Source organism: Sinohyriopsis cumingii, chromosome 3 (assembly GCF_028554795.1).
Source record: "Sinohyriopsis cumingii isolate HCF-2022 chromosome 3, ASM2855479v2, whole genome shotgun sequence".
Lineage (NCBI taxonomy): Eukaryota > Metazoa > Mollusca > Bivalvia > Unionida > Unionidae > Sinohyriopsis > Sinohyriopsis cumingii.
Window position 1 is genome coordinate 84,545,859 of NC_142963.1, and position 26,160 is coordinate 84,572,018.

At 33.4% G+C, this 26,160-nt stretch overlaps 1 protein-coding gene and 2 long non-coding RNA genes across 6 annotated transcripts in view; 2 read left to right on the forward strand and 1 right to left on the reverse strand.

Annotated features, from left to right (window-relative positions):
- The window catches only part of LOC149803225 (uncharacterized), a 114,044-nt gene extending 110,663 nt beyond the window's left edge, over positions 1-3,381 (reverse strand). For 3 of the 4 annotated variants that reach the window (XM_089952854.1, XM_089952855.1, XM_089952852.1), the window contains exon 1: positions 2,869-3,380. The gene's annotated coding sequence lies outside the window, so the exon portion shown is untranslated. Of the gene's footprint in view, positions 1-2,868 lie in introns of all 4 variants that reach the window. The other variant, XM_089952856.1, reaches the window with a different exon arrangement.
- LOC149803226 (uncharacterized) overlaps positions 1-26,160 on the forward strand; it is a 190,358-nt gene that overhangs the window by 54,022 nt on the left and 110,176 nt on the right. The gene's annotated exons all lie outside the window — the stretch shown is intronic.
- LOC149803227 (uncharacterized) lies at positions 3,525-15,121 on the forward strand. Its single transcript, XR_016420159.1, has 3 exons — positions 3,525-9,629; positions 12,337-12,494; positions 13,471-15,121. It is a non-coding gene; the product is annotated as an uncharacterized LOC149803227 (long non-coding RNA).

Sequence of the window (26,160 nt, forward strand, 5' to 3'; positions counted from 1 at the left end):
AAAATCGATATTTTAAAGTATGTGATTTGGATTTTGGGGCATTTAGCATTGGAACCTTTCCAGAAACTCCATCTTTAATGTAATACATGTTTTCATTATGCGGTATGGACATAGTATGATAGCGTGTTTAGCCGTATACAAGATGATGAAAACTGAATAATTTGGGTATAACGTTCGATAGATGTTTTATAAGCACAAGACAGTCGTAACAGAAAGGATTCCAGTTGCGAAATTTCTCCTGGTTTTGTTAATTAAATAAGGTCAAACATAAGAAACATCAATTGATGTCCGCGAATTATTCATGTACGATGACTGACATACATGCAACGATATAATTGAACTATCAACCTTTCTACTTAATTAACTATTTATCAATCTATCTCTCTACCTATCTGTCTGCTTTATTGTTTGTCCTCCAGCCTAATATAAACGGCTATCTATAATGTACTTTATCAAAATTTGATTTACCAATAACATTAATTATATTCAGCGTGTGTTTTGCTCAGCAGTCCCGATGCAAGTGCTTTCTATACAGCATCCTATAGCGTAAGACTCCTGACGAAAAAATAATAATTATGTGACTGGACTTTGCATATCTTTTAATGCATACTCAATTTTCGTCTACATCAGACAATGTCTGTCAGTGGACAAACCAAGTATAAAAGTTTTCGATCTGGCTTTAGCGCAGTAATACTGCATAAATCGTGGGCTATTCATAAATCGTGGGCTATTGCGTGCATTAAACTTAAGGATGTGAGATAGCGGAGATGGAAATTTAAATTTACAGGTCGATATATTAATAAAACTTCTACCTCATTTTGGCGCTAGTTTAGAGTCTTAGAGCGGTCTTCAGAAGGAATCCATTTACCCCAGACACTTAAAAATGGCCAGTCCACTTCTTGACAATCATCAGTTTCTATTCTTTATCACAAAGGTGTCGCCGTAAACTTTGACAGAAAGATATTTTTTTATGTGTGGCCTTAATTGGAAAGTTAATATTATTACTAGCTCGATGTGTGCATGTGTGTGCGTACGCGAGTGTGTGTGTGTGTGTGTATCTTAAGTGCTTTTTGTCATGGCATAGTGTATCTTGCAAAGTATATATTGATAAACTTTAAAAAATATGCAGTATCATGATCCACATCATACATATAGAAAATACACACACTGAAATCGACTTTCAACTTGTCCCCAATGATTCGTTGCTATGTATTTATTAATTTGTCCGTAATGATTCGTTGCTGTGTATTGATAAACTTATCACTAATGATTCGTTGCTATGTATATATCATGTCAATATGTTTGCTACACACCAGTGATGCCATTTGTAGAACGTCTAAAAAAGCCTATACTAAAACATACTGGTATGAAATATCGAAATGAAATTAGTAGAAAATATTACATGTTTAGTTATGTCATGATATTGTGTCTATCAATGGATTAGTCATGATTACTAACATTGCGGTTTCCAACTCAAGGTGTTTGTCTTTTCTCAAAAGTGACAGTATCGATTTCTTTTCAACCATCACTACACCTGTGGATTCTTGAGTAAAGTATAAATTTAATAATGTGCCCATCAAATTTGCGGATTTGAGGCAGAGTAGTCCATTTTCTGGATTTTCCGGTCTTTTATGACAAATGTTTAAACTTTATTAATTTATCACCACGTCTGAGGGAACCCAAAGCAGTAAATGCACCAACACGTATGTATGTATGTATGTATGTATGTATGTATGTATGTATGTATGTAGCGTTTCAAGGTAAGTCAGCACAATAGAGGCTATATGGACACGATTCAATGTAATGTTTTCAAATGTAAAAACAGCGAACCGATCAGAATATTTCAGGAAGACAAACCCTTTCAAATATATGTCAACATGAAATACTGCAAGATAAAAGGTGAAGATGTTAACACTGTGAAAATGTATATAAAATAAAAGATAATGATACAAAAAAATTAAAATTCTTAAAATATAAGGTCTTTATAGACAAGCTCGATAAGTAACAAACACCAACTATTAAGTAATTTATTATATTATTCTGACGTAATTATTGAGCTAAACCCGAGAACAACAAGATAATACCACCAATTCAATAATAATAATAATAATAACAGCAACAACAACATACTTTTAAATCTAAAATTCACCAGAACATGAGTCGTAATCAGCGATGGTTAAAAATTCAATGCTTTTAAGTTTTACACCTAAATATTATATAGTGGAATGTTTAAAAGGTCTGATTCCAAATTTTCTTCTAGCTGCATTTTATATAATGTACAATAAAAGACTATTTCATAATTGCTAAGTATGCATTGTATAATCAAAACAATAAATAGCAATTCCAATAATCTTACATAATAATAATAATAATAAGAAGAAGAAGAAGTAATAGTAGTAGTAGTAGAAGTTGTTGCTGTTGTTGTTTTAGCAATAGTATTTGTCCTCGCCATCTGTTAAGTTACTACAACACTAAAAGTTTATACAACATTTCAGTTTTTAAAAAAATGTTGAAAATTGTATGCTAATTTATAAGATGATGTTTTGGCAGTTCCCACCTTGTTAGTCTCAAATTATATTAATAATAAGAAACCACGATATTTATTCGGTCGTTGGGGAAATAAATCTTGTCCTGTGTTAAAGCAGGGATAAAGGAGGATTAAGACATATCTTCCGGGTCGAATACCCCGCAACTTTCGTTTAAAGTGTTCATGGCAGGACAGAAGTGTCTTCTTATGTTTTATATTTAAATGTGATTTTCTTTTAAACATAGTTTTAAAGACTTTCATGATCCTTAAGAATAATGTGTTCCTTACTATATGAATACTAAAGTCTATGAATTATTTTTTAAAAATAGCAAACGACCTACCTTGTAACTATGAGCTCCGCAATATGTAAGACCACTTCATTTGAAGATAATCCCGAAAATAATGATCACGGAATTACTTCTTGCAATCAACTTCAACAAATTTAGATAATTTTCCTGACAAGATTAAATGTCAGGTAACTTTCTAGCACAGTTGTCACAAATTTAAATCCTATTAATGAAAACGTGAGATACAGTTCTGTGTTTCACACCCTTCATAAAATCACTAACTCAACATTTTCCTGGCGGATAACTTATAAGGGCTGATTTTGTTTTTGTTGTTCTATTTTAACTCAGAATGATACATTAGTTATAGTATGTAAATTCTTATTCCATGTAGGTTTGAATTTTAGAAGTGTCAAACTGATGGGTATAACCGTGGTGAACGTAACACACGAAGTTTGACGCTGGAGCGCGTGCTTTGTATGTGTATTCCCTTCGAAAGCTTCGCCGGTAGTGTGGGCAGGGGCCTACTCGTCTTCAGTAACGATTTTATCATAGTTCTGTCGTGGTATGGTTAGCAGGGGACATGAGTTATTGTTATTGCAGGCTTGTCTATCATAACGAACGAAAGCGCGATTTTCATTGGTTCGTTATTCAACCCCTGTGGACATATTTATCTCACCACGCGTTTCAAGATTCCCCATGTAAACAAACCGAGCGCACACAACCTTTCAGGCTTCAGGGAGTGGCGACATCGTTTATAAATTCATGGAAATAAATTCCAAGTCATGTATATTCTTTATTCATAGACCCGTATTGAATTACGAGCCGCTACAGGCTTCACATGGCTTTGGTAATGTTCAGGTCGGGAAACTAATATACAGTCTTTGAATATATAGGGGAAACATGTTGTTGAAATCGTTTTGGGAATCTCGAAACTGCTCTGTTTAGAGTTTTATCACGTGCTATCAATGAGTTATTCAATTCCGCAATTTGAGCCACTGCCAAGGCCGACCACCTTCATCTTCAACGGTGCTATTTTTGACGTACATACGAGTCCGGGATCCGTCCTGACCGGATTAGTATTATAGGATGGGCCCTTCATAAGAATGAAGCACAGCACTTGAGTATACGTCAATATAGCCATGGCTTTGTTCAGCGTTCTGCAAATTTGCTCATGGTTAGTTAGCTGCCTTGAAGTGTTTTATGTGTGCAGACATTTACACAACGGATATATTTTAGCTTGTTCGAGGGAAGGTGAAATGGAAAGTAATCGACATGCATTTTACTCGGCATTTGGACGAAGGATAGTTCTGGATTTAGGATGGATTTGAAGTTTGGAGGTCAATTTATTGTGGCCATCAATCACCCTGCGGGAAAATCAATGTAACCAGACTGGACATGTGAATTGTTTTATGAATATTCAACACTGTATTTTCAGTTCAGACTGGTTTGTGTATGGGTGTGTGATTCTTTCATAAACCATGCCTGGGAGTAATATAGCTCATTTGCAGCTTATACATTACCTATTTATAATGTACATGTATAAACAAGCGTGCCACTTCTGTTAGGGAAATAGCTGGGCTAGTAATCGGGCGTTTCCTAGGTCGGGGGTTGTTTCAAAAAGTAAAGGTAAGGTAATTTTACAGCGATTATGTACACAGATCCCCGTGAAAGAAAACATTAATTTTCGCTGTTTATCTCACTTCAGACTAAATGTTTGATTTATTTGCAGAGTGCGTGTCCCTTGCGTTTTATGTTATGCTGTTTAACTAGCGAAACAAAACTTTGTTTCTTCCATCGATATTTTTGTAATGCAAAAACTTCTGACAGTAGTTCTATAGCGAAGCAAGAATAAAGTCAAGCATACTTCTATTTGTAAAGTTTTTAAAATGCAACGACTCGTCGGGAAAAATATTTTACACCATAATAGTAGAAGAAAGAATAATCGGAATTTTTTCTCTGACTTTAGGACCCAAAAATAAAATTGCACGAAAAGTTAAAGACGAGATTCTGGCATGCACGTTTTAAAAGCTCATAGTGAACGTATTATGTAATGTACATCGTCATAAATTTAGCCCTTTCTTTATTATATTTATTACGATCATTGAAATAACAAGCTTTGAACTAAACATTCCTAAACTCGCATAATGATTCCACTTTGACATTTTAAATAAACGTTTTTAATCCATTTAAAAAACAAAAACGAGTGATTCAACTCCAATGTCGAAAATCAAAATGTTCCGTTTTCTCTGTTTTTAGGTCACCAACCATACAGCATTGATCTAAATATTATTTTGATAATAAAGGCTTTAGTCGAGAGCAAATGGGATAATACGTTGTAATATCCCTTAACCGATGTTTAAAAAAAAACAACAAGAAAAAAAACAAATGTTAGACAGGAATTATAATTTGTTTTTAAAACAAGAACCTTTCATTGAAATATTTGCAGGTATTACGTTGTACTATATGACATTTAAAAGAACCTGTTTTCAGTTTTCTCCACAAACTAGAGCATAGACCGGCGGTTAATCAACATAAATAAATGAATTAAACTAAATAAAGAAGTAATAAATTATGTGACCTGAATATTTGTAGATATGATGCTAATATATATATATATATATATATATATATATATATATATATATATATATATATATATATATATATATATATATATATATGTCTTAAAATTTGATTACTTAACAAAACAATATTTACCGCATTGTGACTTCATTATATTAAGTAAACTAATTTCTGCGTTGAAAATAGTATTTTAACTGCCAAATTAAGATGCCGGTACTCGTATAACGTATTTATTTACTGGAATCAGCAGTTGATAAAACCACACATTTGTACATTATTTACGAATAGTAAACAGTTAAATAATTTCGTAACAATTTCCTAGCACGAGAAAGTAGTAGTAATTTGTTTCTGTATGATTTTGGTGATTAGGAAATCTATGAAAACAGTAAAGATTAATGTATTGTCTATAAATTAGATTTAGCTTGATAAAAAGAAGTCATATATATATATATATATATATATATATATATATATATATATATATATATATATATATATACAATTAAATACACTAAATCTATGTTAATGAGGTATCTTCCCCTCATTATATATAGACTGTAATGAGAAGACTTTTTAACTTTTAAAAATATCATTGAAATGGAAAAAGACATTTTTTGAGGTAAAATTGGTTTCTTATTATTATTACGCACATTTACATTTCAGTCCATTAAATCCTGAATTTTAGTAACACGCGTTTAGTCCATGATACACGTAGTTAGCCTTCTGTGTACACGAAAGCAATGATCTGATGAGTTCTTTCAAATTAACATGATTTTATTAATCTACCTAATATACATTGATCTAGGTTGGAATTTATTTATGTTCCCAGTACATTGTTTACGTTTATTTTTCACGTCTTAAGTTGCTTGATGTTTATATTTACGTCATATTATACAACACAAATGATGTATCAGGCGGTTATTATTATTATTATTATTCTCTGCTATTTCTTTCTCATTAAATTTTGCGATCGAGATCCCTTAAATATTTAAAAGTAATATTTAGAAGAAAACATCGAAATAGAAATAATAATAATAATAATTGCATTAGTGAGTAATTAAAGGCTTGAGGGAACGCACTTCATAGGTTTTGTGACTAAAAAAACGTTACGTAAATCGTTCTCAATTTTCCGTGAAAATTTTGATAAGACATAATGGTAATTTGTAAATAGATAAAGGAATGTCAGCTAGATTGTTTACAGTTAGACTTTGATATACAATCAGTACATATACGTTCACTCGTTGATTATAGATCAAACATTAAGCCTTACAACATGAAAGACTTGTTTATTAGCGAGAATATGCATCCAGCGCCATCAATAATGTAATCTAAATTTCTTTTACATGTTTTTCAGAAGGTCGGGGTTGGTTTGTGTTTATTAAACTGAAGTAAAAATTATTAATATTAAAGTTAATGTTTTTACCCTGAGCATGTCTAAGTTGTGAAGGGCTTTACCTGTCTGTAAATAACGTTAACAGAGTTTAACGGAACTCTGTGACACAAATATACCTATTTGAGAGTTCAGAAACTAAATTTAAACTTGTTCATTTATCTAAAGGGCCAGATTTAGATTTTTCTAGAGGAGAAGTGAACTTTAAATAAAAGACAGTAAATTATATATAACGAACCCGTATTAACTTTTATTCGCATAACCTAATTGCAATGAAGTAATTCTGTATAAACGTAATTTTAGATTTAGAACATTCTGTTTATTATGATCTTAATTCACGAGACCAGTGTTTTAATTTTTATTTCTCATAATATCATTAGTGTACTTGATCGGAAGATGTCTGATACTTGGTGTTAATCAAATGCAATTTTTAAAATGCAGTATTTTGAACTTTGAGCAATTGTGCTAAAATATTTTGAACTCACGGCAGTTGTGTCATAATAGTTGACTGACCTAGTAACACGATCAGTTTTATTCGAAAGCGTCATATTTAAGCTGACATATTTTATACAATGATATATATGTTTCAAGTAGCAGTAGACCAAATATTTTTGTGCATGTCGTGGGTTTAACGCCATTTTTCAGCACATGGTAAGCTATACATGACGGACAGACAGTATAACTGGAACGCTAGCCACATTGGCCGAGCCCGAGACTAGAACCCGACGCTGGCAGTGATCGGTAAAGGCGAGCGCATTAGACTACTCGGCACCCAGCGCCCTACAAATGAATTTAAGTATACTGTAACATTTTGGATTAGTAGTAGATGATTTCTAAGATTTTGTGCTGTTTGGAAATATTTTTCTGAACGTTCCAAGCAAATTGTTTACATACAGATTGAGAAATTAGTCCAAAATAGTCCAAATCAACTGCAGTGTTGTGTTAATTGAACATGGAACAATTATTTCAGAAACAAACATTTTTTTACAACTCTGGGTAATATGTACATTCTTTGCTTCCTTCTCGGGATCATAGATCAAGAAAATACATTAACGATAAAAAAGAACGTGCATGATAGAGAGTTTCTGGTTCTACATTGTCGCATCTCTGTACGGAGAAACGGCGGCTTTTACATTAAATTCTCCACATTTCCTTCTCCAGTATCCTGTAATACCATCTCCGGTAGATCTGATGATGATTCAATCCTAATGTTCTATAGTATTTTAGAAGATTGAATTTTTTTAAAATATTCACGTGTATTTCCTTGTATTAGTATAATACGTTTTTTCATCCGAAGCCCATGTTGGCCCAGTGGTCTAAAGCGCTCGCCTTCACCGAAAACTGCCATTTCACGTGGGGTTGAGTCTTGGGCTTGGCCAATCTGGGTATGTTAGAAAGCTTGCTAGTAGCTTCCCGTGGGTAGGTGGTTGTTTATTTTCCCAGGGCCTTCCTCCGCCAGTTATACTGGCCGTCATAAATAGCCAATCATGGCTGAAAAATACCGTTAAACCCAAAAAACATTTCATTTCCATCCATTCCACATGGTCATTATTATAAAAATTTCGATTGCATTTCACAAAGAACATCTGTTAAATTGTATTACGTCAGATTGTATATCGACTTCAGTTACTGGTGTAAATAATAATTCTTTGTGCTTTTAAATATTACATTTTAGTCTCATATGTACCTAAATTATATTAGCGAAAATTCGCGAAAATTTGACTTCAATTCCAATCTGATGTTTAAATACTATACACGTTTTTCTTCCGTATCTTCAAGTTAAGTTCTTTTACTTTACACACACACACACACATTAAGATTCATTTGCCACATCTATTTAAGCGGTCACTTGGCTGATTTATCGAATCATTAGAGAAAAAGTAAGCTTCAGTCAAAAAGAGAAGTTCTTCATAGGCATAAGTGTTGCATTGTAATTAACTTCCCACGTTGGTTCCAGTGATGCTTTCGGAAATCTGGTTTCCACAGTTCAAGGATTGTTAAACGATTTTGCCATGGTCAGTACAAAATGTCGGAACGTAAGCGTATTTTGTGATAGTCGTATATGGTCGAGCGGTTTCAAACGACTTCAATTCAAACATCATCATGGTATCTTGTGTATTTTGTATTCCCTAAGCTTAGTATCGGAAGTCCAAAAAGTTGTCTCAGAACATAGACGCTATACATTAGCTTTCCATTTGAACGACCCACCCACCACCGCCCTTTTATATGAGCAAAACATATTTATTTTTTCGAAGACACTTATCCTGTAAAATAAAATAACGTGACTAAATGTAAGTAATGTAAAATTATCCCGTTGCGGAAATTTCCGAATTGTGTTTAAATTTAGCCGTAATAGTTCATGGTCTATTCTAGCATGTGCGATTGCGTAATTCTTGCTTATTTCTATAAATAAATTGCGTCGAAGAAAAACCTCAAACAAATGGGTGAAAATGGAGTTTATATTTTTCGAACCCTACCTTTATTTCGTTGTTAAATCCCTCCTATGTTCAGATAATCCGGTTCTTTTGTCACAAATGGAGAAGTTTCTCTCTTTGTTTTATAATTATAGGTTAGATCCTGATTTAATGTTGACAAGAGTTAAGATTCATCGTGCATCCACATGATATGATATATTATGCAACAGAAAATAAATTACAAAACAGAAACAGTCCAAAGTAATGCATTTCATTTTTATAGCCCGATGGATAAACATTACATCTTGTCAAAGCTGTGCGCAGAATAGGCCGACATATCAGGAAAACACGAGGGTGGTATCCCGTGTGTTCAAAATTAATATTATTTTGAACAGAATATTTTGGTAACAATTTCCTCTTTTCAAATGGTAAGCACTGCTTTAATTTATTTTCGTCAGTCGTCGAATTTGGTATGCGTTTTGCTTCATTGTTGAAGACGGGAACCTTAGGTGCGCAGAAATGCCCGACAGCATTGTATATGGGTTTGCCAGTCTTTTTGACAAGCTTTTTTATTGCCCATCTGTACGTTTGTCTTCTATATTTTATATGTATCTCTCTCTTTTTCGCCTGTGCTAGTAATTATTTCTCTTGTTCTTGCATAAAAAAACAAAAATCCGAAATGGAAGTATGCATTGTCAAATATGTATAAATTAGTCTAAAGATTTTTCGACGGGTTCTGAACTTTTACAGCTGAGACCTGAATAATTAAATGCCTTAATAACGCCGTTACATTCAATAAAATAAAATGTCGAAATTTCAACAACTTTTTCATGATAAGTAAGACTTGTGTAGCTAATATTACCGACTTTTAAATTAAATTGACTATGAAAGGCAATCGACAGATAAATAATAGTCAGGCATGTAAGCATATATAGCTGAGAACATGTAAACGAATTCATGATATTCTTCTTTCCTAATTCACTTTTGTTTTCATTTTGCATCAAAATGGACATATTTTTAAGATGTACCAAAATTAATTGTATTTACAACAATGAAACATGTAATTTACTGACCGCAAAATTCGGAAAAGCGAAAGCAGTAACTTCTGCTTAAATAATGCAATATAAGTATCAATTCCGCAATACTTTACAGCCGCCAAAAATTAGAAAATAATAAACCAGTGGTAATATATTACTCAACCCAAGCTTGCCAGTAGCTTCACGTTGGTCGATGATTCTTCCTAGGTGTTTCCCCGGCCCCACTTCCACCAGATATAATGGCTGCCGCGTGTCATTTGCTCTAAAATGACTATAAACCTACAACAACATCCGTCCATTCGTACTTTCTGTCAATCTATCCACAGACCCCAACGACTGTTATTTTACCCATCCCTTATTTTTTTAAAAAGGTAACGACGGTATTAACAATCTCAATCCACCCTCTGTACTGTTAGTGCGCGTTGCGTAAGTAACATTATTAGTGGTAATAATAATAATAATAATAATAATAATCTTTAGGAGAACACATTTGGTCACGTATGACTATTTGCCATGTATTCCTCACTGTTTATAACAGGTTATGTTGTATATTTGTTTTTACAAAAATGTCACTTTTACACACTTAAGTATCGTCGCACACGTACTCCACACATTTTAAAGGAATTAAAATGTGTAACTATAGTGGGTGCATTGAAAACAACAGGCACATATTATTTCTGGACACAATGATACAAATTACTTTTGGGAGGTTTTATTATCATTCCGGTTGGACAAGAAAGAATGTTGAATGGGGTTGTAAATATAGCAAGGGAATTTGAATTACGTATCCTCGGGGGATAAGGAATTCTTTTGGTAGGTGCTGATACAGTGAATAAACTTTTGAAAAGGTCGGTTTTCGACCACGAAATCTTGAGATCTTTCAATATTTGATAATCTTAGTTCAGTTAGGTTAGAGATGTAATCTGGAGAAAGATCGTTTAAAGACTTGTATGTCATGATTCCTTTTAAATAAAGAATGCGTTTTGTATAGGCAGCCATTTTAGACGTGAAAACTAAGCATTCAAGGGATTCGTAATAGGACGTAACAAAATTATTCGGGCGGCCCTTTTATGGAGTTTGTAAGTTCTGGATAGAATGCAATTGAACGTATTCCATAAATGGTACACTCGGTAGTCTAAAAGTGGTAGCATATATCCCTAGTGACTGCTGAGATAGAAATTTGACAGTAATTTTAGATAGAAGTTATTCTTCACCAATGCGCATATGTATGTGTAAATCGATATCTGTATTCCAGCTGAGATGTTGATAAGTGTGTGTGTGTGTGTGTGTGATTTAGATTTTTAACACAGCTTTAACATTTTTTCAGTCATATCGCTGCGACGTCTGCAGTCTTCGTTTATAGTGATGTCTAGCACTAGGGGCATCATGCCGCAGACATATAGCATCATGTCCCACCAAGTCGCATTATCCTGATACTAGGCTGACCAGACCTAACACTAACTTCTTAATGTTGAGTGCCATGCGAGGCAGCTGCTAATACCATTTTTATAAGTCTTTGTTATGACTCGGCAGGGGTTCGAACCTGCGTCCTCCCCCATCCGAGGCGGACGCTCTAACTACTTAGGCCACAGGAGTGGTCCTGCTCATCGAAGATACTAAGTAGCTTTTGATTTGTAACTCTTAAGTCATTTTGATTTATAACTCTAGATACGTCTAAGTCATTTTGATTTGTAAATCTAGACACGTCTAAGTCATTTTGATTTGTAACTCTAGACACGTCTGAGTCATTTTGAGTTAGAAGTAACTTCAAAAATGATTGAGATGAAGGCTTCAAACCTAGATAGGTGACTGATAATAGTTCGTTCGGTCCCAGAAGCTGAATATAACCAATGGAAATTGAAAAAGCGGAAAATAAAACTTGTAAGATAAATTTCTGTATTTTCCGATTCTGGTACGTTTGTTTGCCACAGAATGGTATTTTGAAATATGCCAAGACTAAATAAAGCATAACTGTTTCCTTTTCTGAGACTTTTGACTTTTTGTTGTAGTTGTATGAAATTCTACAAATTAAATAAAATTGAATGCGACAAGGTGTTCAAGTTGCGAATTTGACCGTCCTTAACGCTGTAATATATAGTTTCAAAAACAAGTTGGATCGGCCCTTTTTGATAGTACTACCACTACTACTAACAATAATCGCCGTTATGTTATCAAATCATCACCATGATTACGATGTTAGCCAGAGGAATGAGGGGAGGGAGAAAGGACCATTTCAGAATTAAAGTAGGATTGGAGGTAACTGTTGGCAGTTATTTTGTGTTTAAAAAAATAATATCCTTTCATAAAAGTAGCAAAGTATGGACAGTGAAATCCAGCTAAAATGAATCCATTTCAAAGACATTATTAATTTTGTAAAAGATGCATAATTAATGAAAATGCCACATTATCATACAAGTAGTCCAATGTTTTGAAGATTTTGTTTAGATTTTAACTCTTTATACACTATATAAATACAATTACATGTCATATGTATCTTCCATCTACAGGTCCCAACTATATATATATATATATATATATATATATATATATATATATATATATATATATATATATATATATATATATATACATTCAGACTCCTTGGCATCAATTAAGTGATCATGTTGTTCATTTATAAATAGTCCTTATGGGATTAAAACAAAATACATGGATATAGTTTTCAGTCCATTCCGAATCGGTTGTATCAACTATACATTTTAAGTGATCATAGGGTGATATTTACATCAAGTCTTTGTGGGGAAATAAAACAATGTCCAGTCGAAGACGTTTTACAATTTCTTGATCGCCATCATTGTAACTCACAATGTAATTGACTTTCTTGTTTATTTTGCGTCTGTCTTCTGTATATTTATTTGCACCTCTCTCTCTCTCTCTCTCTCTCTTTCTTTGCAGACATTTTTCCCATGTGTTAAAGATAAACCGCAGTGCATTACTCAGACAGTATAAGCTAGTGCTAGTAGGAATTTACAAGAGATATTGAACATTGCAAAAGGAGCCCCGAAGAGCAAAATGCCTTAATAACTCTACTCATTCATCTTGTCCTTCATTCTTGCTATCAGCTATCTATCAAGCCATTCAACCAGCCAGTCACACCACTCCTGTCTATCTTTCTCGAATTTGTTTATCCGATCAAGAAGCTTGGTATCAGTAATCCTCTCTGTCCGTCCGGGCGTAAGTTAGTAGTGCACGCTTTGTCGCTTAACTCTTACAGAACCGAGGTGAAGACTTAAATCTGGAGCAAAGATTGACCGTAGTTTGTAAACGTGTACAACGGACAAGGATTATGGACCTAGCCCATGGTGCGGAAACGATGGGAAGCAGTGAGAAGACAAGATTGCTCAGTTGTTTCGTTTTTATTGATTTAGCTTTTAAATCCAGGATTTATAATTTGAAATGTCAAGACTAAATAAAGTGGAACTGTTAATCATTTTTATACTTTTATAACCATTTTTATAATTTTGACTTTTTGTAGTAATTCCATGAAGCTCTGCAAAATAAATAGTAGGCTTACTGAACGCAAGGAATATTTAAAGACTGAGAGATGTTATCATCCACAGTTTATTATTCCAGAAGTTTATGTATTCTTTCATTTTTTAAAAATAATTCCTATGTATTGCCCCGTTTTGGTAACTGCTGCTGCTAATGATAATATCGTCATCATTATCAGCACCATCACCAAGCTTAACAGACATAGATATACAAGATCATTTCGGAATTAGAATAACATTCCAGGTAAACACTGGTAACCTTCTGAATCAGAATATAAATCCCGATTCCTCAAAGTGTCCAGTAATGAATATACCGAACTCAAACTCAAAATATTTAAACGTGATATTTAATTATTTAAATAATATTCAATTAATAAAAGTATCACAATTATCATATCTGAGATCGGTTTTGATGTTCTGATTAAGTTTTTGGCATGTAAACACAATATAACTAAAATTTTACACGTCATGTTGATGTATCATGCACTTCGAGGTACTAACTATTGATTTCTGTCAATTAAGAGTCAGTAAAGTGATCATATTGTTCATTGACACATAGTTTTTATAGGATATAAACAGTCCATGTAAATATGATTCAGGGGTGCCCGCAGAAATTTTGTCTTTTTTGGGGGTGAGGTTGGCGGGCAAACATGTAGTTGTCAGTTATTAAGTTTCACAGTGTAGGCCAAAACATGTTTGGAGGTGAAATCGGTATCGGGTGTGTGCCCCATCCCCTTTCCTCTATGTGCTCATGATGAATTTTTCGTCCTTCTCTAATATGTTGTGTCAGTTAAGTGATGTTGTTCTTTTATATAGTTTTTGTGGGATAAAAGCAAAGTACATATATATATAGTTTTCCGTCTTTTCCGAATCTGTTGTATCGGTTAAGTGGACATATTGTTGATCAATGATGAATCTTTGTGGGAAAACAATATCCAGTCGATGAAGCAGTAGGCCGTTTCTATCGCTCTCAATGTAATTGACTTTACCCCTTGGTTCCAGCGAATGCTTCGGAAATCTAGTTTCCGCACTTGCAAGGACCATGGTAAATATAACATGTCTGAACTTAAGCATCGTGTATGTATTTTGCACATCATTATAACCACAGTATCAGAAGCCCAACAACGAATTGTATATTCGGAACGGGGGGGGGGGGGGGCTATCAATTAACGTTCTGAGAGGAATCCTTGCATGTTTAATATACACGGAGGAATTATTTAGAACTTAATTTCTAATAATGCAACTAAATGTACTCCTTGCGTACATTTCCGAACTGTGTTAAGATTTCAGGTTTGAATAGATGCAAGATCTATGCATATCTTACTTATATTGTGGCCATGTGTAACATTGCATATTATGCAATACAAAGCTAATGACAAAACTCTTTGTATTATTAGATCAATATTCATACTTACGTTATGACATTCCAGCTGCCTCGTATTCACCCTTTGAATTCTCTCCCTCGTAGTTGGTGTATCTCCCTATACAAATATCAATGTGTCGGTTTTATGCCTTTTTATCTGAACGTATTTTTTCAGTATATCTATACATCTGTCTTTTAGTCTTGCATATCTCTCTCTCTCTCTCTCTCTCTCTCTCTCTCTCTCTCTCCTCTGAGCAAGTATTTTTCTCTTGTTTGTAAGCAAAACAGGAAAATCGAAATCCGCATTATCAAATAAGTTGAAATGAATAATATAATCTTAAGACGAATATTGAAATTTACAATAGCGCGATATGCCACTATCAACATAAATGTGGATAATTTGAATCGCATTTTTTTAATGCATGATAAGTAAGCCTTGTGTAGCTATTAATACAGATAGATGCCTCAAGCTGAATACCAAAGACAGTCGATAGATAAACAATATTTCCCAGACATGTATGTATATCCAAGTGAGAAAAATATTTCCCAGACATGTATGTATATCCAAGTGAGAAAAATATTTTCCAGACATGTATGCATATCCAAGTGAGAAAAATATTTTCCAGACATGTATGTACATCCAAGTGAGAAAAATATTTTCCAGACTTGTATGTATATCCAGGTGAGAACATACAGATGAATGTGGCATATGATTTCTTCCCAATTCGCATATTGTACCTTTTAAACCAAAGTGGGCACATTTTTTAAAAAAGATATATGAAAATGATATGAGATATTAAGTTTATTTAAAGCAATAGAATATAAAATTGTACACGCAATGAACTAAAGACAGTGCGACCAAATGATGAGCAAAAGAGTACATTACAAGAAACTGCTGCAACCCCCCACACCACTATGCAATATATTAATCCACCGATCAGTTTGTCAACCTATTCTTCCATCTCCATATTTATCAGTTTCCAGCCATACCCGACCTGTCTGGATGTCTTTAATTTTATGAATTTATAGACCCCGATCTCTATGAACAAAGCATTTTTAGTATTCCTCTCCATCCGTCTGTGCGTAACTTAGTGTGCACAAGTCCTAAACGATTGAGGTGTAGACGAAAAGCCTCGAGAGATGATTAGTAAAGATTCGTCCTGTCTCCTGATTTGAACCCAACCCAGGATGTTGGAACGAGATGAGAAACAGAGAGTAATAAATAAAGGAAATGTATTCTGATAATTGTCAAAACTAAATACAGCATAATTATTAGTCCTTTTCATACTTTCGAATTTTGGTGGTAGTTTTAATATTGTTTTGTTATTGTTGTTCGGGTTTAACGCCATTTCTCAGCGCAAGGTAGACTTTATAAGTAGTAGAGGAAAAACCCAGGTTAACTCGGTAAGAACCAGTGACCCACGGGAAGCTACTGACAAGCTTTTTCTCGTACGATTGACTGAGCCTGAGACTCGAAACGATGCGGACAGAGGTGTGATGGCACTGACTGGTAAATGAAAGCGCTTTAGACCACTCAGGGACTCGGGAACCCGGTAGTAGTTTTTTTTTTTAAGTCTTCAAATGAAATAATACTGAATGCAACAAAGTGTAAAAGGTTGCTAATATTCAACATATCGTTCATGAAGGTGATGTCTTCATTTTTTTTTTTACAGTCTCTATGCATTGTCCCTTTTTGGATATTGATCATGATAATAATATATGTCATCGTAAAAATTATCGACATCATCGCGATGTAAAAAATTATCGATATCATCGCGATGCAAACCAGAGGTAAGAGAGGAAAAAACCCATTTCAGAATTAAAATTGCACTCCATGTAAACATTGGCTTCAGTTTGCCTTCTAATATAAACAATATCCCCATTCAGCAAACTGTATAATCCCCATGAATTCAAGTTCAAATTTTTTAAACAAATATTCAAATTCATAATTTCATAATTTTAATTTGGTTTTAATTCATTAAAGTGTCACAATTATCACACCTTTTGATAAATAGCAAGATTCGAATATGTAAAAGTGAGTTACATGTTTTATTTAACGTATCCTTTCTTATGCACGAGACAATTTTGTGGTGCCTGCATATTCCAATGTTGATTCCAACCTGATATTAGCCAACTACTTGCACTAAAACACGATAAAGGTACTTATGTGCACCGGTTTTCGTGTAAAGTATTTTGTACAATTAAGCCCCATATTCATAATGATTAAGTGGGTACACTTCCCAAACCGTAATTTGTATAAAAGGAATAATTATATTAGTACCTCAAGTTTCTGATTTGTCACAAGACTTACTATTATCAGGCCCAGAAATTCGAAGGTACAGAAACATTTTGGAATATATAATTTATATCAGACTAAACATTTAAAATGTTTAACTCGATCTTGTAGTCTATTCTATGAAATATTCGTTTGCTCTAATGTAATGTAAATTTCATGACTGTTATGTGCATTAAAAATGTTGATAAGCATAACTTTCAATTCAGTACACACTTGTGCCTGGTGCGTGTGTATTATGATTGAATACCTGTCAGATTTATTGCGTATTACTACATACAACATTTATCGCTGTTGAAATTATTCAATTTAATTATTTTTTTAACCGGAAGTTCAGCAAAAACATTCGTACCTGGCGATTTTGTTTACACCTTCAATGTATCTGTAGACCTAAAAGAGATAGTAAGTAACAAAAAAGGTTGATTATCAGAAGAGACAAGGTGTTCTTCCCCATTTATATGCCACTATTCTAAGTCATGTCGATTTGAATGAATGAGAAGACAATCTGGCCAAGTTCCTTACACATCCAAATTCATCCACCGGTAATCCGCACTGAAATCTTTATGATTACATCTGCCGTGAATCGAATTACTTCCCTTTAGGCAACTTTTTTTTAAACTTCCCGTGATCATGAGGTATACTTGGGCGTAGTCTACATACAAGAAAGAAAGAAAAAACATTGAATTCTCATTAATCGAGCCCTGTGATTAAAGCCACTTTTTTTCTTATCGAGCCAACGACCTGCATGAAGTACAAGTCTTTTACAACGACGCTTGATATGTTTAAACTAGTCCGCAAGTTTGGGATACAATAAATATATGTATTTGTTAATTGACGTATCTCTGGAAAAAGCGAGACAGTAGTTAGCTGTATTTTATTTGGCACACTTTTAATTGCGATAATTCTCTAAAACAAAACAAACCTAATGTCGAAAAGGTGTGATTTGCAGTATTAATGGCTTTGATGATACGTGTAATAACTATGAAAAGTCATTGCTTACTTTGGAGAACACGCTACTCAATCAGCGTGGTTACATTCAGCGTGGATGCTTTGGTTCATGTTCGCTATGTAATTTTGATCTGAATTCAATAAATGATTGATCAGTTGATTGATTGACTGAGTGGTTGATTGCTTTTAGGAGTTTTCGTTTCCATTACCTCAATAATTGTCAATATAATCCATAGGCATAATCAAATAGTCTTCACTTCAAATTTTCCTTTCACTTTGTATGGAAATTGTAAGATAATACATAGAATCCATGTAAAGTTACATCAAAACAAAAACCCTTGAAATGTCTCTTTTGGTTGTGATCAATAAAGTTAAACTTTGCACACAATTTCTTTAATGTAATGCACTAAATTTCAGGGCTGCAGCTACGTGCATTAAAAAGTAGTATTGTGGTTACTGATTTTTCACGTTCTTAGAATTTGGACACTGAGGTCTATATAAACTTAAGTAGATATTGTTGGAGTACATCGTCGACCATGTGCTCAGACTAGTACACAATTTAAAATAATGAAAGAATAGCGAACCCGACTGCCAACGAAAACATAAAGCGCAGTAATTGCACCTATATTTCTTTAACGTATATTATTCTGTTTTATTTATTGCATGAATTTTCAGGTCTACCAAGAAGCAAAGATAGAATATTCCAGAAAAATAAGTAATTCCGACAACAATATATATCATTAAAAGTGTATAATTACTAAAAGAACTTACCACTACAATCCAGAAATATTCTGCCCAAAGAAAGGAAAATTGGAAGAATAGTATATGAAATTAAAAACAATCGGACAACACAGATTCACCAACGCAAATTTGGAAAGCGTGTCAATTAATAGATCACTGATTGGTCAAATTCTATGGGCACGTTAAAGTTTTAAATTGATCCCTTGATTACGTGTGTGTGTGTGTGTGTGTGTGTGTGTAAAAACTTCAAGTTGCGTGCGTGACAGGTTTTATATATATATATATATATATATATATATATATATATATATATATATATATATATATATATATATATATATATATATATATATATATATATATATATATATATATATATATATATATATATATATAGTGCTCATTGAAATAAACATTGTTGACAGCCAAGTTATGGGACAGACATACACACCACAAATGTTTGGGATGAAAGATTGAAACATGACTGGTTCGTTGTTAATGTGATCTAGTGACCTAACAATTATTGGGAACTGAACGAAACCGTGTCAGTTAAGAGACAACAGGAACAGAACTGGTTTATTTGAAAGAATAAAAGCTACAAAGCCAGGTAACCATTCAGACCGTGCATAAAATTGTTAAAGGTTCTCTCATGGCGTTGTAAGCAGAGATAAATCGTTGGTGGAGAAAGAATTAAAACACCAACACTCACTGCGCAATACACCCACCCACCATTCAACCAATCTACCCATCCATCCGAAAAAAGTATATATCTTACTTATCTAACAATGTAACAACATATAAAGTTACAATATTTATTACCCCACCGCCGACGGCCGAGTGGTATAAAGTGCTCACCTTTACCAATCACTGCCATTTCACCTCTGTCTGCGTGGGTTCGAGTCTCGGTTTCGGCTAATGTAGTTATGTGAGAGAGCGGCCAGTAGCTTTCCGTGGGTCAGTGGTTCTTTACGGGAGTTTCCCGTGTTCTTCCTCCACCAACTATATTGGCATGCATGGCCTCTCTTGTGATGAGAAATTGCGTTAAACCCAAAACAATAGCGACAATAACAACAACAATACTTATTAAGCATGGTCATCAATCAAAGCTTGGGTAGCGAACATGTGTTTTTATTCCATGTTAACTTTGTTTGTTGCTTCAACATACTTGAAGGATATTGTCAATAGCGAAGTGACCTAATGCTGAATAATATAGTTAATACACAAGTAGATGTGATTTGTACAAAAATTGTTGGGGGTTAGAAACTTGGGGAAGGGGTTTTGCAGTCAGATATAGTCTGGAAAAAGTTCATTAGATTTGACACACGCAATAACGACTCCATTATTATTATTATTATTATTATTATTGAGAATCATACATTTGGTTCTGTATCCATCAATCTGACATACAGAAAGTCATCCGTAAGTCAAATTAGACACATTAATAGTGAAATTACTAGATAATGTACTTAACTGCATTGAATGAAATACAAATTTATGTGAGTACCATGAATATATACCAAAAGCTCCTTAGAATTTATTGGCTGTAATAATGTCTGTCTGAGAGAAGCCATATCTAAAATCATTAAAGACTTTGGGCTTTAAATTGTCTGTCGACAACGACAAACACTGCGGCAGATACTTGTCTGTATGGTTCGATTCTCGTCAGATTATAGAAGTCATTCAAATTTAATTCCATGTCTTTCGAACCTGAGCGAAGTTTAATTTATTTTTATACTTGTAAAAATAATGTAAAGACATTGAAATCGAAGTACGTCACGAATGGCAATGAAGTCAACGAACTTTTATGACTTGCAAAACTCCAAATAATACAAATCCTCCATCTCACAATAGTATGACAATACTCTCTTCGGTTAGACATAGATTTCATTGTTGGTGAGTGGCTCCGTTTAATATTTATTCACTCAGTCATCACACTCAATGGTACTCACAAAATGCCTTGATCCCTTCTTTGATGTAGGATCCATTCGTGTGTGTTTTATTGTTTTAATGTGTCGATAAAAATAAGACAATATAGGAATTATCTCCTTATATAATTCATCTAAAGCCTTATTAACTACCTACCCTACTGTTCACAGTTTAAGGAAAATAAAAATAATGTCGAAGGATTTTCATGGCAGTCCATAGTACTAATATTAGTACCCCTACTCCTACCTCGTGGACGGGGTACTAACATGAGCATATACGTGTCAATGGAGCAGGCCGGGTGTGATTCACACACGGCGCTCTTTAAGCCTAATATCAATAATTTGAACATATTCCTTGCATATAATCCAATAAATTGAGTAGTCCTCTTATTTAATACCGAATGTATTGCAAATCATTGTTGAAATAGTTGTAACATCTCGTTTACATTTCTGTATCCGATATTTTCGTTTAGATCGTCCGCCATATTCAAATAATGATTACTTCCCTTCTCAGCCTCTTTTGTTTGTGTGCCATATAAGGACATTGAGGCCTTATTTGGAAACGTAAACAAATCGTAGCAAAAATATGGTGCGGTTTGAGTCGGAAATTCTGCCCATTAAAAGTAAATACGGTTTATCGACAACTTTGAAATTCCACCAAGAAGCCATTATTTGCCATTTTATTGATAAATACGTAGAGTAGAAACATCCAAATATGGTCTGGCAAACCTTACGTATAAAAGGGGTCACGGCGAGAGTCGCGCGTTATCTGTCATGGCGGACACGGTGAGGTTAGTGTAACCATGCCAATTTATTTTATCGTGTAAGCGTTTAATAAATCCAAAATAAGCCAAGCTTCTTTCACAACATGATTATACTTATATAGTATGTTTCTACACTATTTGTTTTTCTAACTTTAGTGATGATTTTTTGTTGTTGCTTTATTACAAGATATGGGACCAGTTCGTAGCCTCAACCACAATAAATCATGTTGAGGCTACGACATCGTAGCTAGGGAGTCCATTACCCAACATGATAATACATTACTTGTTCAAAACAAGTTTTTTTTTTCTTCTTTCAAGAATATAAACGTTGTTGGAGATATAGTTGAATCCGATCAGTTTCTTTCGTCTATTCCAATTGATATCATTGAACGTGACATGTGTTCAGTCAAGTTCTACACTAAATCAATGTTTCTTTAATCTCGATAAGATACAAAACTGGTTGAGAAAATCTTTTAAACAATATTTAATTTGAACGCACTACATTTTAGTTCAAGAACTTAGTTAACTCGGTGGCAATACACCGATCGTTTTAATAAATAATGGTTGTTGAAAGTCAACTCAATGACAACACACCGATCTTTTTAACAAATATAGTCTATTTAAAGTTGATTTCTTGACAAAAACATATTACCATTATTGTATATTTTATGATTTTTTTAAATAAATAACTATTGTAGACTTTTGTCATGTCTAGAAAGATCTACTGGTTATTATTACTGCAGGTTGAGACGTTGTCGGATGCTAAATGAATACTCAGAAATGTAACTATTCCAGAATATATCCAACATATTTAGTCGATAAGTTTGGCGTTATAAAAATGCACACACAGCAGCATCAACAATACATTCAAGTATATCGATAAAACTGAATTCAAATTCAGTACCTGGCGTACAGGTAAAAGTGCAATTGTGAGTACCTGGCGTACAGGTAAAAGTGCAATTGTGCTAAAACTTTATTATATACCACTTCGAGTCAGAAATCACTAAATCTTAGCCACCATTCAAAAGCGTTTTACATCAAATCACAAAGGAAATTGGTGGGAAAACAAAAAACTGGTTGAGAGAATCTGGGAAGGTCGCTTTTGTAGATAGTGAAAAAGCGTTTGATAGAGTTTTTGATTGATGGTCGTTTGCTTAAACTACAAGATCTTGGAATAAAATAATAATTCAGACATCCAATATGAACGCCATGACGGCCGTAGTGAAATCCTGTGCTTTAAGTTCTGTGCATATATGATCTTGGCTATTTATTCTTGCAACCAACGTAACGGATTCATATCAAAACTGTTCCCAATTCTACAGGGAATTGGTCAAGGACGTGTGCTATCAGCATTTATGTTGCAGGCTTATACAATAATTTTCTAAAAGAAACCGATTTTAATCTTGAAAATTCGTTATATGAGCAGAAGACTTTTGAAAAGACGTAGGTATTAAGATAAATAGCAATATGTTTTTCAAAGCGGTAGCTGATGCAGTGCGTTCTCAGATCATCCGGTCTTAATGATCCAGGTCTAAGTACATTCGCGTTACTTAACGTTTGTCAGAGAATAATTTCAGTAACTGTCTTTTATGGCTGTGAACGTTAAACAAACATTTCTTAAAAGCATGAAGAAAATTTAGGGAAGATCATTGGATAAACATTTCCTCAAAAGACCGATTTTTGTTGTTTATGTTGTTGTGATTACTCAGAAAAAATTCGTGGACTAGTTCAAACACTTCCTAGGTCCTTCCTCATCTGAAAATACACACTACAATCTTGGAATACCTCGGATGTCAGCCTTAATTGATAAGGACCTCCTTTCTGCCACCGCTAGACTTTGCAGAGCAAACTGCACCTGTTTGCACAAAGATTATATTTGCAGCATGAAATACACTTCGGAACAAGACCGAAAGAAAATTGCTCAGTTCCTACAAACACTTGCAAAGTAAAACCTTTTGAAGTTCTTTCAACAATAATTAGAAAGGGGATATTTACCATTGAAAACAAATTGGTCTTACTTGAGAACACATGTAAGTTTATCATACGGAGGTTTCTGTTGGGCCGAAAACAAGATTAGGCTTGGAAACTTATTCGATGTCCCACAGATGGCTACTGACCAATCCCCTTATACATTTGCTACCTAGTTTCCGAGTGTACATCCTTGACTTTACATTTTAATACAGATAATCATCTATTTTAATACAGATATTAATCCATTTTAATACAGATAATCATCCATTTTAATGCAGATAGTCATCCATTTCAATACAGATACTCATAGATTTTAATACCGATAGTCATCCATTTTAATACAGATAGTCGTCCATTTTAATACAGATAATCATCCATTTTAATACAGATACTCGTCCATTTTCATACAGATACTCATCCATTTTAATACAGATAGTCATCCATTTTAATACAGATAGTCGTCCATTTTAATACAGATAATCATCCATTTTAATACAGATACTCGTCCATTTTCATACAGATACTCATCCATTTTAATACAGATAGTCATCCATTTTAATACAGATAATCATCAATTTTAATACAGATACTCGTCCATTTTCATACAGATACTCATCCATTTTAATACAGATAGTCATCCATTTTAATACAGATAGTCGTCCATTTTAATACAGATAATCGTCCATTTTAATACAGATACACGTCCATTTTAATACAGATAATCATCCATTTTAATACAGATACTCATCCATTTTAATACAGATAATCATCCATTTTAATACAGATAATCATCCATTTTAATAATGATAGTCATCCATTTTAATACAGATACTCGTTTCCATTTTAATACAGATAGTCATCCATTTTAATACCGATAATCATCCATTTTGATACAGATAATCATCCATTTTAATACCGATAATCATCCATTTTAATACAGATACTCATCCATTTTAATACAGATACTCATCCATTTTAATACAGATAGTCGTCCATTTACATACAGATGCTCATCCATTTTATTACAGATAATCATCCATTTTAATACAGATAATCATCCATTTTAATACAGATAGTCATCCATTTTAATACAGATAATCATCCACTTTAATAATGATAGTCATCAATTTTAATACAGATAGTCATCCATTAAAAAAATATTTGTACTGAATATTTTTTAATCTATTTTAATTATTTGCCAAACATTAAGCATGTATCAGTCTACTGTTGTTTTTAGGCAAACAATAAATGATATTATAAATGATAAATACCGCTAGTCGGTGCCGAGGTTTATTACATCGATCGCGCTTTTTAAAAAAAATCAAGGGGACAATCATTACAGACGAGTGTTTTTAAATTCCGAATACGACTGACAAAGAAATCTCGTATAGTATATTAGTAAAGCTTATTAGCCAGTCACTTTAATATCATTGACATGCAGACTTTTTAGAGTTGGCAAGCTCGGCACATTTTGAAGCTTACTGAAAATCTGCCTGTTTTGGCTTTGGACTTTAAAGTCCACGAATCCCGTATACTTACAGATATTACGATTATAAGATGCACCTGATAAGTTAAATTTGAAATATTTATTTTCTATTTGTCAAAAGTTTCAAACAGTAAATATTTTCGTTATCATGCCTGCCGTAGAAAATGCGAACTACAAGATGGAAATTAATAGTGTATCTTGTGAATGACGCTGCAGGTATTTATATGCATGCGGTATATATAAATGCTAAATACAGATTTTGATATATGTACAATGGGGAGATCACAGAGCAAAAAGTTGCAGATGTTACGATTCTATGTTTTTAAAATAAGAAGCAAAAATGAACAAGTTTTTATATATAATGGAAAATATAATTTATTTCCCTAAAAAATAAGGTGAAAAAGTAAAAGTAACTTTCAGATTGGTGAAGGAAATCATAAAGCCCCAAATAATTAAGTCCAAAACTAGCGAGTAATCCGTATGAGTTTAAATTGTATTCGAACGTTGTCCTCTAATGTACTGATGTATCAGCAGTACAGAAGAACCACTATGATATGATCAAAAAATTCTTTAAATGAATTTATAGTAATTCCGTAATAGCTATAAATATCCAAATAGTCTTAAAACGAATTCACAATATTTCCGTGACCGCTATTATTTCAATTAATCTGAAATATTTCAAACACTGTACTTCCATCGAATGATTATATTAAATAAATGAATTATCATATTAAACAACTTCCAAGACCGGCGTTTACTAGAAAGAATCCATAATTCTATATAATAATTAATTTATATAGATAACTAATAGGCAATTATAGAGAACTAACAGGCAATTACTAAAACATAAGGATGATTCAATAATGACTCATTAACTTGGCACATCGAACCGGTAAACATTATCAGCTGCCTATCACATCAA